General features: G+C 36.7%; 1 long non-coding RNA gene across 2 annotated transcripts in view; it reads left to right on the top strand.

The window, feature by feature from the left end:
- Window positions 1-2442: 2442 nt before the first annotated feature.
- LOC111609829 overlaps window positions 2443-15309 on the top strand; it is a 28430-nt gene continuing 15563 nt past the window's right edge. Inside the window, exons 1-3 of one of the 2 annotated variants that reach the window (XR_002753359.1) lie at window positions 2443-2633; window positions 2760-2879; window positions 13499-13657. This is a non-coding gene — a long non-coding RNA (uncharacterized LOC111609829). Of the gene's footprint in view, window positions 2880-13498; window positions 13658-15309 lie in introns of both variants that reach the window. The other variant, XR_002753358.1, reaches the window with a different exon arrangement.

The raw sequence follows: 15309 nt of genomic DNA, 5'->3' as shown, positions 1-15309 counted from the left end.
AACATTTTCTACAGCAGTGAAGGCGTTTCCAGTTCATAGTCTATGTAGCAAAACCTACAATCATCGATCAAAACATCTAGATGGTTGATCTATAACGGTGTAGCGTCTTCTGTTAGTTTCACTACCATACTGTTCTGGTTTTGATTTCAGTTCATCTACTTTTTATTTTTTATTTTCACACATATTGACACAAGTTATATTGTACGAAAGAGAATTAGGCCCAATTTAAGAGATTTTATTCTTTTAATCACAAGTACAAAGCCATAATATTATGAGAATATGATGCAATGCTTCCTGAAGAAAGTTGTAAAATTATGAGAAAAATCTAATTGTATTAAGAAATATTTCCGATTTCTGTCTACAAATGGAGCACAACACAGTTCTCAAGTCGGAAAAATATTCGGGATTTGCTAATAGTGGTGGCGCTAACTACAGTTAGCATTACTAAGACGATAACAATGTATTTGTCTCCATTCATGCTTTGAAATTTTAAGAAACATTTTCACCAAAAATATGGGAGGGTAAAATTCAGACTCAGAGGAGCTAAGGTAGAGTTTCACTACGCTGTGTGTGTGTGGTAGCCATCTTGGATGTTACCTTTGGGCTCGGGGTCCTCCGCCTTTCCCTGAGATCTTACAGTGTTTGCTTGTCAGCTGGGATACAATTTCATTTGCTGCCATTACAAAATCTCAAACTTTGTCTAAAAAATTATTTTATAAGGGGTGTATTACTTTAGTGCAACAATAAACAGCATTAAACCCTAAAGGTATTTTGTAATACTAATATATTTGACCCGGTGAACATAATAGGCATTGTTTTGGTTTTGCTTTCATCAATACCATTTTGTAACAAATGACTATCATTAGTTGACATGTGTACTATTATTTCTGATGGACTGTTATTGCAGGAAATCATAAAAATAATTTAATTTGAGATCTGGTCAGGCTATCCTTCCCTTTATCCTCTGTATCCTGATCCAGTGTTGGACAATTTTTCTGCCCTCAAATTAGTTTTAGAATCTATTTGTATAAAAATGTACAGGCTGTGTCCTTAAAAAAGGTAGAAACAAAATGTTAATATATGTTGAAATAAATTTATGCACCACATCCTATTGCTTCTGGGCATTTCTGAGACATGTTTGCAAATACTGACTTTCTTTTTTTCCCTCTGCAAAGTCTCAGCCAAGCCTTGTGAAGTCCCCGTCCCATAGATGAAGGTCAGCGTGGATCACATGTGATTTCCCAAGGCGTTAGCTCCTCGTCTGTTCCGCCACCGAGCCTCCAGACTGGTGTAATGGCGCCGACAACCAATTAACACATCTGTAGATAGGAGTTATCTGCTGTCCTCTAACAGCAAAGAGGTTCAAGGACAAACAGAATATGGCGCCGGGGTTGGAAGCCCTCATCGTCAACCTTCCCTCTTTCTGCTGCCTGTCAGCTAATGTACCACAAAGAAGGAGCTATAGGGTACCGTTCGTAAAGATACACAGTCAAAAAATAACAGCAGTACAGTAATTTGGGCTATTTAGCCTGTCAAGAGCAAAAAAAGGGATACATTTTTCAGTCACATTTTGACTATGTTATTCATTTATAAATGTCACAATTTCAATGTAAACATTTAATTAGCAAGCTAAGTATTTTGTTAGCCAACTAAATATTTTTGCTCCATTTTAAATATTTAGCTCCATAAATATTTAGTAAGAAAGATATTTAGCTCGGCTAGGTAGAGCTAATTTACCAACTAAATATTTAGCTATCGCAGAGCTAAATATGGTTGACGTTAACATATTTTTCTCCACTTTAGCTAGCTCAGAGCTAAATATTGAGCTAATATAATTCGTGCTGACAAGCGGAAGTGAACTATTAACATAAAAGCTGAGCCAACTATGAATCCTTCATTGGTGATGCATCACTGCTGATGTCTCATCCTTTAATTTAAGCTGAAATGTTTCACAAAAAATGAGCAACGTGAAAACAGAAGTTGTATAGAAATTTGGAAAAGAGCTTTTATTTTGGTACTCGACTTCCGGTTATCGGCAAGTGAATTTGCATGTTAGCTAAATATTTAGCACATAGCTAGATAGATATTTAGCCCTGGAATAAATATTTAAACTCAAACTAAATTTTTGGCTTGCTAACTAGTTTGAAGATAAATAAGTAGCTTGCAACTGTTTAATTGACAAGCGAACTATTTAGCTAGCTAACTAAATTGTTTGAAAAGAGTAAAAACAGTGAAAATATTAAGTTGAAAAATGAACTGCCATTTATTTCCAATTTTATAATCTAAATAACCCAAATTATTGCTGTTAATTATTTACAGTGTAAGATTAAAAACGGTAGATAGAAGAAGTTATGGCGGGTTTAGAGAGCGGTAGAGGAAGCGCCGGTGTGTCTGCCGCCGAGCAAAGCTAATGGGTTCAGACAGTGGCAGAGAAAAGAAAGGTCAGCCATGACACTCCGTGTTTGTGTCCTTTGTGAAATCTGTGCCTCTCGCTATCTACAGCAGCCTGGTGGCAATATTCTGCTCATGTGGAGCCAAAAATGATACAGCAGGTTTCACAACTCAGGGGATTTTATTTCACCGCCAGTTATGTGTCAAGATTGTCACCTGCGACAACAGGATCGCCATGTCAGGTAACGCCAGAGTCACGTTCCTCTGATTGGGCGGAAGTGACCCGAACCGCCGCCGCTACTGCTGGATTATTTTTTAACCGCAGCTTTTAAAAGACTGCCAGCTAAAACCTAATTGCTGCCCAGCAGCAACGGAGAAAGCTGGACGTTAAGCCTGCGGCTGGTGGTACAGGAGAGTGGGATTCCTGTGGAAGCAGCTGTCTCCGTGGGACCGGCCGTTAAATCCCCGCTCTCAGCTGCCGGCCGCTGGTGAGGGCAACACGGGGTGACTGGGAGGCTTCCGGAGGATGAGTTAAAAATGGAAAAGAAACCATTATCTGCTATGTGACATCTATAAAAGCAAAAACAGTTTGGATTAAATAATGTAGGTTTAACAGTAAGACCACTAAATAATGTAAAATGTAAGTTAATTTTAAAGTGATATGTATGATGGTGTATTAGCTAGTGCTGATAGAAAAATGAGAACATTTCTGCCAAAACACTCAGAAACTTTGAGATTAATCTGAGAACTTTTGTAGAAAAAATAATAATTTCAGAGTTTCAAAAGTGAGAAATCTGAGAATTTCTGAAATGTTGAAATTCATCTCAGAAATTTTCTAGAAAGAAAGAATATTTCTGATCTCCAAAATTTGAATGTTTGCTAAAACAAAAAATCTGAAATTTATTTTGGTGTTTGTAGCCCATTAGCAGAAAAAAGGGGTGTTTATTTTTCAAAGTTATATTTTTACCGTCTTTCTTCCATTCATTTATAAAGCTACCAAGCTACATATTTAACTGGCCATATAAATATTTAGCTCCAATTAAAAAAAAGCTTAAAACGTGGTTGCAAGCTAAATATTTAGCCTACAAATATTTAAATATTTAAAACTAGCTAGTGTTTACTAGTGTTAAAAATAACCCTAGTAAATATTTAGCACCAAAATGAATATTTAATCAGCAAGTTAAATATTAAGTTGGAAGCTAGATATTATCTCAGAGTCAGAGCTAGCTAATATGTAAATTCATTTGCATAAAACCGGAAGTGGACTACCAAAGTAAAAGTTGCATCCTCCATATAAAGTTGACTGTTTTACTTCTCTTCTTCTCAACATGTTCATCATTTAAGGTTAAAACAAACATTTATTTAAAGGCAGATCTTTCCTAGAGTTTCCTCAACAAAATAAATGAACAAATTATTTAAATTAAAACATATTGTTTATTTTATAATTGCAACAAAAGATAAATTTATTCTAAGGTTTTTTCTGGATCAGTGCAAAGTGTGTAGCCATTCTTGTTTAAAGGAAGCAACATGTTTTAATTTAATTTGATTTTTGAAGTTTTTTTCTTGAATTTCTTTTGCAACATCTTTTTGATGAAGCCCAAGGATTATTTGTGAAGCATTACTTCATCTTCCGCTTTGTCCTTTTTGAGGATTTTTTTAGGTGAATCTCTTGAAAAAGCTCTCATCTTCATTCTTCTTGGCAGCATTTTCATGTTTTCATCCATTTTATTTTACTTTTTTGTCCTCAGTTTTTCCCCTCCTTGTTGCTAGTAGCAGCAAAGTATTTCTATTTTAAACTCATAATCTCCCCAGACTTTCTAAAAATGCACCAAGCTTGTGTTGGTATTGATAGAAACAGAAGTTTTGATCATCTTCGCCCACACGTTGCACATCTTCTCTGCCTATTTTGGCACCGCAGGGAGTCCAATATTAACCCTCCTGCGTCACCCAGTTTCCTGCCTCTGCACCTACAGATGAATGAATCACTTCATTAATGCTAGCTGGGCTGTAGAGTTTTAATTTCATTTCTTCTATTCATACTTCTTTTTGGAAAACAGCTGACTGGTTTTGTAAGGAAAAGTTGTAAACTCAGTGAACGGCGTGGCGGATTTGTAACGAGGGAATCGTGTTTTTGTGGTAAAACTCTACATGCATCAAATCCTCTTCGGTTTAATGCAGCTATGTTTAGCCTACATCTGCGTTGGCGCCTTCCAGATTGCAGTTTTTTCTTTCTTGTGGCATGTAAGAAAAATGTTGAGGCGTATAAACTCTCAGACAGAGCGTGGTCGTCTGCCACGGTTGCCGTGGAAACGGAGATGATCCCTCTCCCTCCTCTCTCTCTTTCTCTGTTTTTCTTCTTAATTTAGAGGAGCTGTGAGATTCGGGGTCTTGTTTTAGAAACGGTGTCCCACGTATTCTCTGCCGGGCGAGGACTCGATGTTTCGCTATGTTTTGTTGTCATTTTGTGCTGCAGAAATATGCTGCTCTTTGTGCTGCAGAGGGCGTTTTTGTCTCCAGCACAAAGAAAAATAGTTTACGGAGCAGGAAGATGGCCCACCATAAAACCCTGAATTATAAATCATAACCTACTGAAGAGTTTCCCACATAAAGACGAACTAAGATTTAATTTAAAATCTATTGTTTATTTTTTAAATATGAACAAAAGCTTTTTTTTACAGAATAATAACAATGAATAATAAATAATATTTACAGCATGTAACATAATGTCAAAACTGTTGCTTTACATACTAGAGTGGGTGGAAGAATAAACTTAACAATATTCCCCCTCCTTATCCACACTTACCATACATATAACAACTAAACCAGTATTTAATACAGGATCTATTTAATATTAATTACAGAAGATGAGCAATTATTGTTTCTTTAAAGGAGCAGTATTTTATGTATTTTACATTCAGCTGTTCAAAATGCCTGGGTGGACCTAGCCCCGCCTTCAAGGTGTACCTCCTCCCCCTCTCATTTCCTTCAGACTAGCCAGCAGCAATTAGCAAACAGCTGCTGAGCTCATTATAGGAGCTGCAGCTCAGCAACGCTGGTAAAAATGTTAAAGAGTTAATAGATTGCAATCCCATGTTGGGATGAGTTTCTGGAGGCGGAGCTTCAGAAAGAGGAGTTTTTACATTTCAATGCGTTAAATCGGGAATTAAAATTTCTTTTAAGTCATATTTGATATGTATATCATTTTTATAACAGCTGAAGGTAACAGTTGCTTTCTTGTGTTATAAAATGTCACTATGTGCCTGGAAAACACATAATACTGCCCCTTTAATAATATCTTTCTTCATCTAAATGGATTAAAGGGGGACAAATATACTTTTATTCAAGTGTATCAAAGTAGAGGGGTAGAATACAAGTTTATGTTTTTTCTATTTTTATTTGAAATGTGAAAAATATTTTCCCAGCTCTGTAAGGATAAACAATGGATGTATAGATGAAATAATCAACCAGATGGTCCATCAGATAAAATCCATAGAAGTTTATCTGAGGTTTTGCCTCTAATTTCTGTTTTGCTGCTTGAATTCGCATTTCTCCCGTCATCCAGGACCGTTTCGTTCCAGTCCTCTAGTTTCCTCCGTTTCACACGGTTCAGAAATGAAATTCTCCCTGCATGTTTTGGAGCCTGAACATGTGCCGTCATGAGACCTGCGTGTGCCACCCACTAACATCTGCCATCCGCCATGCTTCAGTGTCTTCACGCCCGGAGCCTGAGGAGAGACTCCACCAACGTTCTGCCGTATCAGCAAGCTGTGATGCTGCAGAGAAACTTCAAAACGATGCAGAGCCTGAAGACGAGCTGCTGTGTTCACATGGCAGCTTGAGATCGCTTCAGAAACTCTTGACATTCGTTCAAATTAACGTGAGGATGTAAAATCAGCAAAAGGAAAAGTCCAGGCAGGAAGATCCAGAGCTGGGATTGTAACCTACAATCTTCTTGCTGTTGCTACGCCAACAAATGTAAATTAAGACATAAGCTGGACAAAAAACAGCAATTATTTAGCTTATTTAGTTACAAGAGTACCAAATAAATAATCAGGCTAAATAATATTGAGCTTATTTAACAACATAAATATAATATGTGGTTAGTTTACAAACCACATATTTAGCTAGCAATCTAAATATTTATCTTGTTAACTAAATGTATTTAGTATTTGTAAACTACATATTTAGCAAGCAAGCTAAATAATTTAGCTTGTCATCTAGCAAGCTAAATATTTAGTTTGTGGACTAAATATTTAGCTTATCTCACTAAATATTTTTGTTTGGAGCTCAGTATTTGGTTTTCTAAATATTTTGCTCTAAATTGGGTATTTAGTTTTTTAATTAAATATTGAGCTTTAAACTAAGTATTTAGTTAAAAAACTAAGTATGTTTGTCCTCCCATTATTATAATGGAGCTGCTGAACAGAGAGCAGCTGAAACTGAACTCATTCAACGGTATGACGTTAAAAGAAGAAGGAGACCGAACTGAACTTCAGAATGAAACTATTTAAAGACAAAAATAATAACAGAACAGAGACTAAAAATGAACGATGAGGAAATTCAGAGCAGATGTGATGCAACACAATAATATGGAGGAGAACAAAACCTAGTAATTAAAACCAATTATCTTCTTGCTGTGCTTGTGAGCAGCACGGCTCCCTGCTGGATTCTGGTATAGATTACCCAGATATTATTAAAGCTGCTATGCTACGCTAGCATCCGCCTTAATCAAAGTGTCTTTACTTTCAATCTGCAGTAATGAGTTTCTGTCACCAGTAACAAGAACAAGATGTACAGCGAGAAGACAGACGTCCGATCTGTTTTCTGACTGGACGGACAGAAAAATGTTCTCCTGATGATTTACCTCAGAAAATTAATTATTTTGAGTTTATAAATAGAAACAAAGCGAGCAGGATGTCGTTTCTTTGAGAACGCCGGGTTCAGGCTGCCTTCCCTAATAGCTCTGACATTTCGCAGCTGGCCATGCGGTCTGAAACACCCAATCGATGCGTCCAGAGCGGCCATGTTGGGTGACCACCCTGCAGTCACTTTTCTGATTAGTCTGAGGCGCATGTACTGCTCCTGCTGAGAAATATAGATTTTATATTATTGAGAAAACAGTCAAGTAGGGGGTTAGCTAAAAACAGCTTCAGGTGTTTTCTTCCCTGCTGGTCTTTGCATTTGACCTCCATTGATCTTAAATCTCTGTAGCAATGTGTTGGCAACTTTCAAAAAATGGGAAATTATTTAATTAAAATGCTTTTTTTTCTCCATTTATCATAATATGACAAATATGTCTAGATTAAGGTGTGGGGTTACAAAACATTTAGTTACATTTAGTTTCAAATAAAACAATTGGGCTAAAATCTCTAATAGCCATGTAGTAGAATATGTTCTATAAATATGAACCATAAAGAAACCTGTGGTAAAACATGGCAGAGGCTGCATCATGCTGAGAATTGGCCTTTGTTCAGATTTAGTTTTTTGTGGATATTTAAAAAAAGTTAAATGCTGCATTCATAGAATGTTGAGTGGAAGAAAAAATGGTGACATTGACTTATATATGTCAGATTCAAACTAAATATTTCATTAGCAAGCTAAATATTTAGTTTACAAGCTGTTTTTAGCTAGCAAGATAAATACACTTACTAAATATTTAGTAAATAAAATATTTTTAGTGTGAACGAGATATCTGGCTTGCTAACTAAATTTTTAGTTTTCAAACTAAACATTCATAGAAAGCTGAGTGCAAAGGGAAATAGTGGTATTCATTCACTTATACATGTCACAGTTTCAAACTAAATATTTAACGTGGTTTAGTCTAACTGTTAGCAAACATTTATTAAGTAAATTAAATATTTAATTAACAAGCTAATTAAGTATTTACATATTAATTAAATATGTTTACAAACTAAATATTTTACTTGATAACTATACATTTTTAGTTAAAAAACTAGATATACTTATGAAAGATTTTGCAAGTAAACTAAATATTTAGTTTAAACATTTAATTATAAAGCTAAATGATTAGTTTACAAACTAAACATTTAACTTAATATTTAGCTTACTAACTACATTTTAGTTAGAAAGCTGGATAAGTTTACTAAATACTTAGTATTTAGTAGTATTTAATAAGCAAGCTAAATATTTAGTTTGCAAGCGATTACTGAAATAATCTTTAGTTGCAGCTCTAATCTGCATTGATGCCACAACATTTTGAGTTTCTTCCGAACCTTGCAGCCCTGCGGTGCATAGAAGGAGACGGACTCGGATGTGTCTGGAAATAAACATGAGGCGAAAACATTCAGACGTATTTCTGCAGGTTTTTGACTCATCCTCCGCTGAATGAAAGAAAAGACAAATTAAAACAGCCTAGAAGTTTCACCTTGTTGTTGAAGTGATTACAACAAGTTCCTCGCAGTGTCAAATGTTTTTTATTATATATTTTTATTGCATCTGGTGTAAACACACGCGCTTCTGTTGCCAGGGTAATCTCAATTAAACAGCATGGCTGGTGACAGGATATGACTGCATGTTCTGTCGTTAAAAAATAAAAACGTTGGAGCAAAGATGATTTGAGGAAGCGAGCAGGAGGCCTGCTGAGAGAGCTTCCACTCGCTGTCAAGATAATGCATCATGAAAAAAGATGAGATGCTCTGCAAACCCAGCAGCGTGGAGGACGTTTTCATGCGGCTAAATGTGCCAATCTGAGCGCTTTGTTTCGGTGATAGAAGAGGAAATGAAGTGACGACTTATTTTAGTCAAAGCTGCATAAAAAGAAGAAAATGTGGCTCATTTAATTGTGAAAATACAAGCTAGCGCGCATTATTTAATATAATTAATTCAGCTCAGCTTAGTTCCAACACATCATCAAAGCAAACACATTTATAATATAGGTGGACTGATAAAGACACTTTGATTAATTCACTTTGATTAGATTAAATGAATGTTTATAATTCCTGGCAGAGGTGAAAACAAAGTCTGTGTTTAAAAGAATCCCAAAGAAATAGTTATTTTCAAAGCCATAGTGCAGCCAGTTAATTACTGAGAAGAAACAGGAGGAGAAAAACCTTCAACAGCAGGAAGCTTTGTTGTTAATAAAACAAAGGCAAACAACGACTCACACAAATGTAAATAAGTCAAATTAATACATTTTCAGATGATTAAAAGCAGGATTAATCCTCCGTAAGCAGCACAACAAAAATTAATCAAAAAAATTTTGTAAATTGTTTTTAATTTAAAATTTATAACATTTACAGAGCAATTTTGCTGTTTTTGACACCAAAATGTATTTAAAAAAAACCCCTCTTCAAATGATCCTGATCTGTATCAATTTGGTCATTTTTGTAGTTTAATAACAATTCCATTATCTAGTAGCACAGAAACGTTTTTATTCACAAGTTGAATAAAACATGACAACAGTAAACCTGCACATTAATGCCAAAATGTTGGATCCAGAAAATGCTACAATAAGAATGACCACGTCTCGAAAATAACAGCGCCATGTTGCTTATGCTGCGATGCATTCTGGGTAGATTATCGTATGCTAGGCGCTACAGCGCTCAGTCCGGCCACAACAGTAATTTTTGTGAAATAAGTAACGTTTAGTTCTTTGAATTTGAACTGGAGCGCGTTAAGAATGTAGAACTGACGAGAGGAATGAAAATAAGGACCAAACAGATGAAGAATCGGTTGAAACAGTCCGTGTTTGTGCTGCTGCGGCTAGGAAATGCTAACGGAGACCGAGTCCGTTAGCAGTGAAGAGCTAATTCAAGCTATTTACGGTAAGCGCCGGGGTCAAAATATTTCTCAAATATATCAGAATGGTGGGTTGTCTCATTAAATATCCATAATTATATTCCAATTTGTTTTGATTTAGCGTTAGCTTCTGCTAATGGCGTTAGCTCTAGCTAACATAGTAAACAGGAACTCAGGCGCCGATCACGTTAGCTTGATTCAACAGATGTCTCGGGTTTAACGGCGCATGAAAACCTGTCGGCAGTTTGCCTCCATCCAGATGTTTTTATGCTTATTGTCAGCCTCAGCAACTTTTGATTTAATGTGTTTTGTTTAGAAACTCTAGTCTACTGTTACCTACCCTCATCATGAGTCTGGCATCAAGGTGTCCAAAGTGCCCGAGGGCCTTTTGTGGCCCTCAAACTGCAAACAAAGAACGATACAATTTTAGTAATTTTTTAATTTTTAATCAGGCTAAAACATACAGCAAAGATACATAATTATTGAAGTAATTTAGAATTTTTAGGTATCACAAACTGATAGTTTTATGTTAATATGAAAATTTCAACATATTTAGGCCAACATGTTCTAAATATTATTTTTTTTTATTGCTCTGAATCAAATGTTAGATTCAGAGGGAAAAAATGTAACAACTTTTGCTTTGCTTTTGTGTAAAATGAAATGATTCAAGGAGTTAATTAGCTCACATATTGGGAAGTGAAACCAAACTATTTTCCTGAACACTTCAAAAACAAACAAAAAAAATAATCATTTTTTAGAAGAATGTCTCATCTGCAGAGCAGCGTGTCTCTCACCAGACACATGGAGCCTGCAGAGGTTCACCACTGCTGTTATTTAAACGACAGCAAGCGTCCACAGCTGAAAACCAACCAGACATGCTTGAAAATTGCCCTAAAAGCTTTAATCCCAAGTCCCAGTTTCCTCTTTGTCAGAGCAGCGAGTTTATTGGTGTAATTATCTCAGGTTTCCTAAAGCTTTTTAGTTGTTTTGAAAGTGGAGCTAAAATGAGGGATGTAATGTTCATGAAGAAGAACAGCTTCCTAAATCAAACCGTCTTCCTCAGCGAATCAAATGTCTTCATTTGTTCATTAAATTAAATAGTTTTTTTCATATTAACTTGAGGAAGTTCAGAGTGAAGTTTGATGATTTATTTATTAAATGGGGAAAAGCTAAATGATCTGGTTGTCATGTGGGTAAGTAATCACCTCCTAAAGCCAGTGACAGGTTGAACGTCTCCTGGTGTGACGGCTCTGTCACATCACGCTGGAGCTTAATTCCACATCATCTCAGTCAGGATTATGTCTGGACTTTGACTAGGCCACTGCAAAACCTTCATGTCTTCTTAAAAAGGCTTAAGATCACGATAAGTTCCTTCAGGATTTTTTGCTAAAGTCACGATTCCATTGAGTGTTTCCTGTGTTATTGGAGACTTTTATGGCCATAACTGATTTGATTTTAGGTCAAATGTTCCAGAACTGAACAAATGAACATTTGCACTGTATAAATTGGTTCTTAATTGACTCTTAGAAACCAATTTATAAAGTTTATCTGCAAAAAAAAATTTGATTTAGCGTTTAGCTGCACGGTAGATAATCAGATCAGACTCTGATGTGTTGCTGTTTCAGGTCTGTCATCAGATTACTACTTAAACGCAACAAAAATAAAGTTAATCACATTTAATTCATGATTTAACACGGTGAGAATTACTGTTTTCTCACGTGTTTGGGATGGTTTGGATTTAAAATGTTTGTTGATATAAAACCTTTAAATTTGACAAAAAAGAGCAAATCTGTGAGGTAAAAACATCCATAATGACAACTTTGTGACAAAGTCCAGTGTGCATCATGCTGTGTGTTATATAATATTCTGCCTGGTTTTTTCTCCAGTACTGGAGAACAATGAGAACAAAACCTTTCACCTATTGATTGCATAAGTTGTCCAGGCTGCCAGTTACATGAGAAGAAGAGTTTGGAAAGAGATGCTACTCCACCTACTGCAATCTGTTTTCGATCTGGCCGTACATTCGGATCCCAGGAGGCCAGAAAAATGCAACCTGAGAATCCTGCAGAGAGCAGAATGGAAATAAAAACCACAGCAGCTTCTGCTGAAGTGACCCCCTCTGCTTTTTAGCTTCACATCCCCGTGATTCAGTCACAATATTTCTGTTTTCAGCTCGTTACGCAAGGCTGCTGGCGCTTCGTTTGATTGGATTTCCCAGAGGGTGAGCTTGTTTTTAAAAGCTGGTTTGCAGCCCAACAGGAAGCAGTTTAAACTTTAATCATTCTTAAAGTACTTTGGTCTGTTTGAGCGCTGCCACCGGAGTCTCAGCGCAACTACCACAGGTCTGAACAAACTGAGGAAAACTTCGTTAAAGTCGAAAGAAACGCTAGAACAGGCGCTGGAGTTCGGACAACCACCAGGAAACACTTAAAGGTGACCTAGTATGCTTCTTTAAACACGTTGGGATAGATCAATGGTCTATACAAAGCATGTTCATAAAATTTTTTTGCCAAAATCATTCTGCTTATTTTGAGGTGTTTTAGGGCGTCCTGTCACCTTAAATCCAAATAAGCTGCTGTCGGCCACGCCCCCTCCAACACACACTTGAAAATGGCTGCAAACAGATGCACAATTATACAATCTTACATCTTTGAAAAGCAGAAGTGGAGCCTCCTGTAAAACCAACAAGAATGCACCAAGTGGTTTCTGGATAAGACAACAACAAAACACTTTGTCTTTTCCAGCAGCCATTGTACTGTATGACAGAGTATTAGTGCCAAGTTGACAAAAAAAAGAATTACGAGAATAAAGTCAAAATAATACGTGAATAAAGTCACGTAGTCACTCGTACGAGTACTACGAGTCACTTGCACAGTATACAGGAAGTTATAGCATTATGAGAATAGTCATATTACAACAATATTTGTATGAGAAAAATCTTAATACGTGAATAAAGTCGATATAATACGTTAATAAAGTTCTGCTACTGTGACTTTATTTTCATAATATTATGACTGTTCTTGTGTTATTTCAACTTTAATATTATAAGTTTTGTTTTTTTTGTTAGTATGTCTGTAATACTTGTCATGGTAAAGCCAGCTGACCAAATGTGCTGGAGTTCCTCTTGTATTACTAACAGGTTGCTAGGTAACTGTGCAGTGCCTGTCAATTGTGACTGGACATTTGAGAGGTTTTTGAAACGGCTCATCTTCCAGACACCATAAAGAAATAATTTACTGCCAAGAAAAACTAGATCTGTTTTTTTAAGTGTTTGGCTGTTTTTAGAATCAATAGAAACTCAAATGGAATATAAAAACATGTGAAAAGTGATTTTTATGTCTCGTTTAAGCCTCGTGAAACAGCATCGATAAGGTGAAGGGTGAAAACTGTGGCGCCGTGGATCTGCAGCCGGGTTGCCTAGCAGCAAACTGAATGCGCCCTGAACGCGCCGTCTCCCCCTGCGCGGCGGCGAGCGTCGCCTTCTCTGGAAGAGAGCGGCGTGATGAAGGTAATCAGAAGTATTGTCTGCTGTAAGACTCATTTCTGCCCCGCTCAGATTCGTTCCCCTGACTGCTGCGATGATAACACGGGGAGCGGCGGCTCTGACAGACACACGGCCGATAACTTTCATCATAATTACAGCTCAGCTTTTCTCTCTGATAGCATCGCTGCACACTTTATCAACATTTGTCCTCTAATTGCTGCTTTCCCTCATCCACTCAGACACAGCCGCGTGTTTTATTCATGCAGCAGCCGATGACCAAATGTTCAGCCATCTTGCTGCTTCGCATAAATCTGCTTGGAAAAGTATTCACACCTCTTCAGGCATTTACTTTGGGAATGTTGACTTTTGTCCATTCTGAGCAAAATAAACTCAGATTGGTTTGTCTGCGAACAGCAATTTGTAGGTCTTGTCACTGATTCTCAGTTAGACGAAGATCTGGACTCGATATCGGTCCATATATAAGGCGCACCGGATTATAAGGCGCACTGTCGGCTTTTCAGAAAATTGAAGGTTTTTAGGTGCGCCTTATAGTGCGGAAAATACGGTAAATATTTAGCTCAGGTTCGGCTTGAGCTAAATATTTAGATTGATACTAAATATTTAGTTAGCAAGGCCAAATATTTAGCCTACAAACAAAATATTTAGTTTAAGTATAGTTCAAAGTCTAGATCACTTGGCTTTATAAAATACAAGGTAAATATTTAGTTAGCAAGGTAAGATAGTTTGAAACTAAACATTTAGCTTGAAACTTTACCTCTTATTTTGGGCTAAATAAATAAGCCAAGATATTGCTGTTAATTTTTAACTGTGTAACTTTACAAACTGCATCCTGTACTTCACAGTTTTGCACAAGTAACATAAATTAGTTACATAAATTAGTAACATAAGTGAAGTTACTAGAAGAATAAAATGTTCAAAAACAAAAATGAATGGGTATGAATACTTTTTGAAAGGTGTTCTTATGTTTTTTTTTCTAACACGAGTAAATGAAGGAACATGCTACATTAGCATTCCCCATCTTCATAATGTTTTCTTAAGGCTGGTTTTAATCCCAGCCGTCAATCTGAGGCGCCACAAAGCGATGGGAGCCGCTTGCCGCTCCGCTGATTAGCCCAGGACAGTTCAGGGAATCTGATAATTGTGTTTTCATGCTGCCTTCATGAGGTTCCTCAGGCTGATGTTGAGGCGCCCCGCCGCGCCGTTTCTGCCATCAGCCTCCTCGTTATCGGCTAAAATCATTGTGACTGAGCCAAATCACACCAAGCGCAACATGATTTTGATTAAAGGTGGGAAATATTGCAGACAAAGCTTCATTTGCTGGTTCAGGTAGATGTCAACATCAGCCTGTTGGATCTAATTCAAATCGGTTCAGTTAGTTTATGTGGCGCCGAGTCACAACAAATACAAGGCAGGAAAACATCCAATTAATTTACGGGAATATAATCAATCCAATCACAGACGGATTCAAAATGGTTACAGGGAATCAGTTCATTATTCAAAGTGAAAAGTTTTGTAAAGAAACCCAGAAGATTGTATCCAGTTTGCAGCAATCAGGAGGAAATTTCTCTAAACGCCACTGGATCATTAAAGTGTCCAGATGTGGAAGTCCCAACTTCACCATGATGTGGAAGAAATACGACTAATTTAATTTTTGG

Source organism: Xiphophorus maculatus, chromosome 10, assembly GCF_002775205.1.
Source record: "Xiphophorus maculatus strain JP 163 A chromosome 10, X_maculatus-5.0-male, whole genome shotgun sequence".
NCBI classification, from domain to species: domain Eukaryota; kingdom Metazoa; phylum Chordata; class Actinopteri; order Cyprinodontiformes; family Poeciliidae; genus Xiphophorus; species Xiphophorus maculatus.
This window is presented reverse-complemented; position numbering and strand designations above follow the sequence as displayed.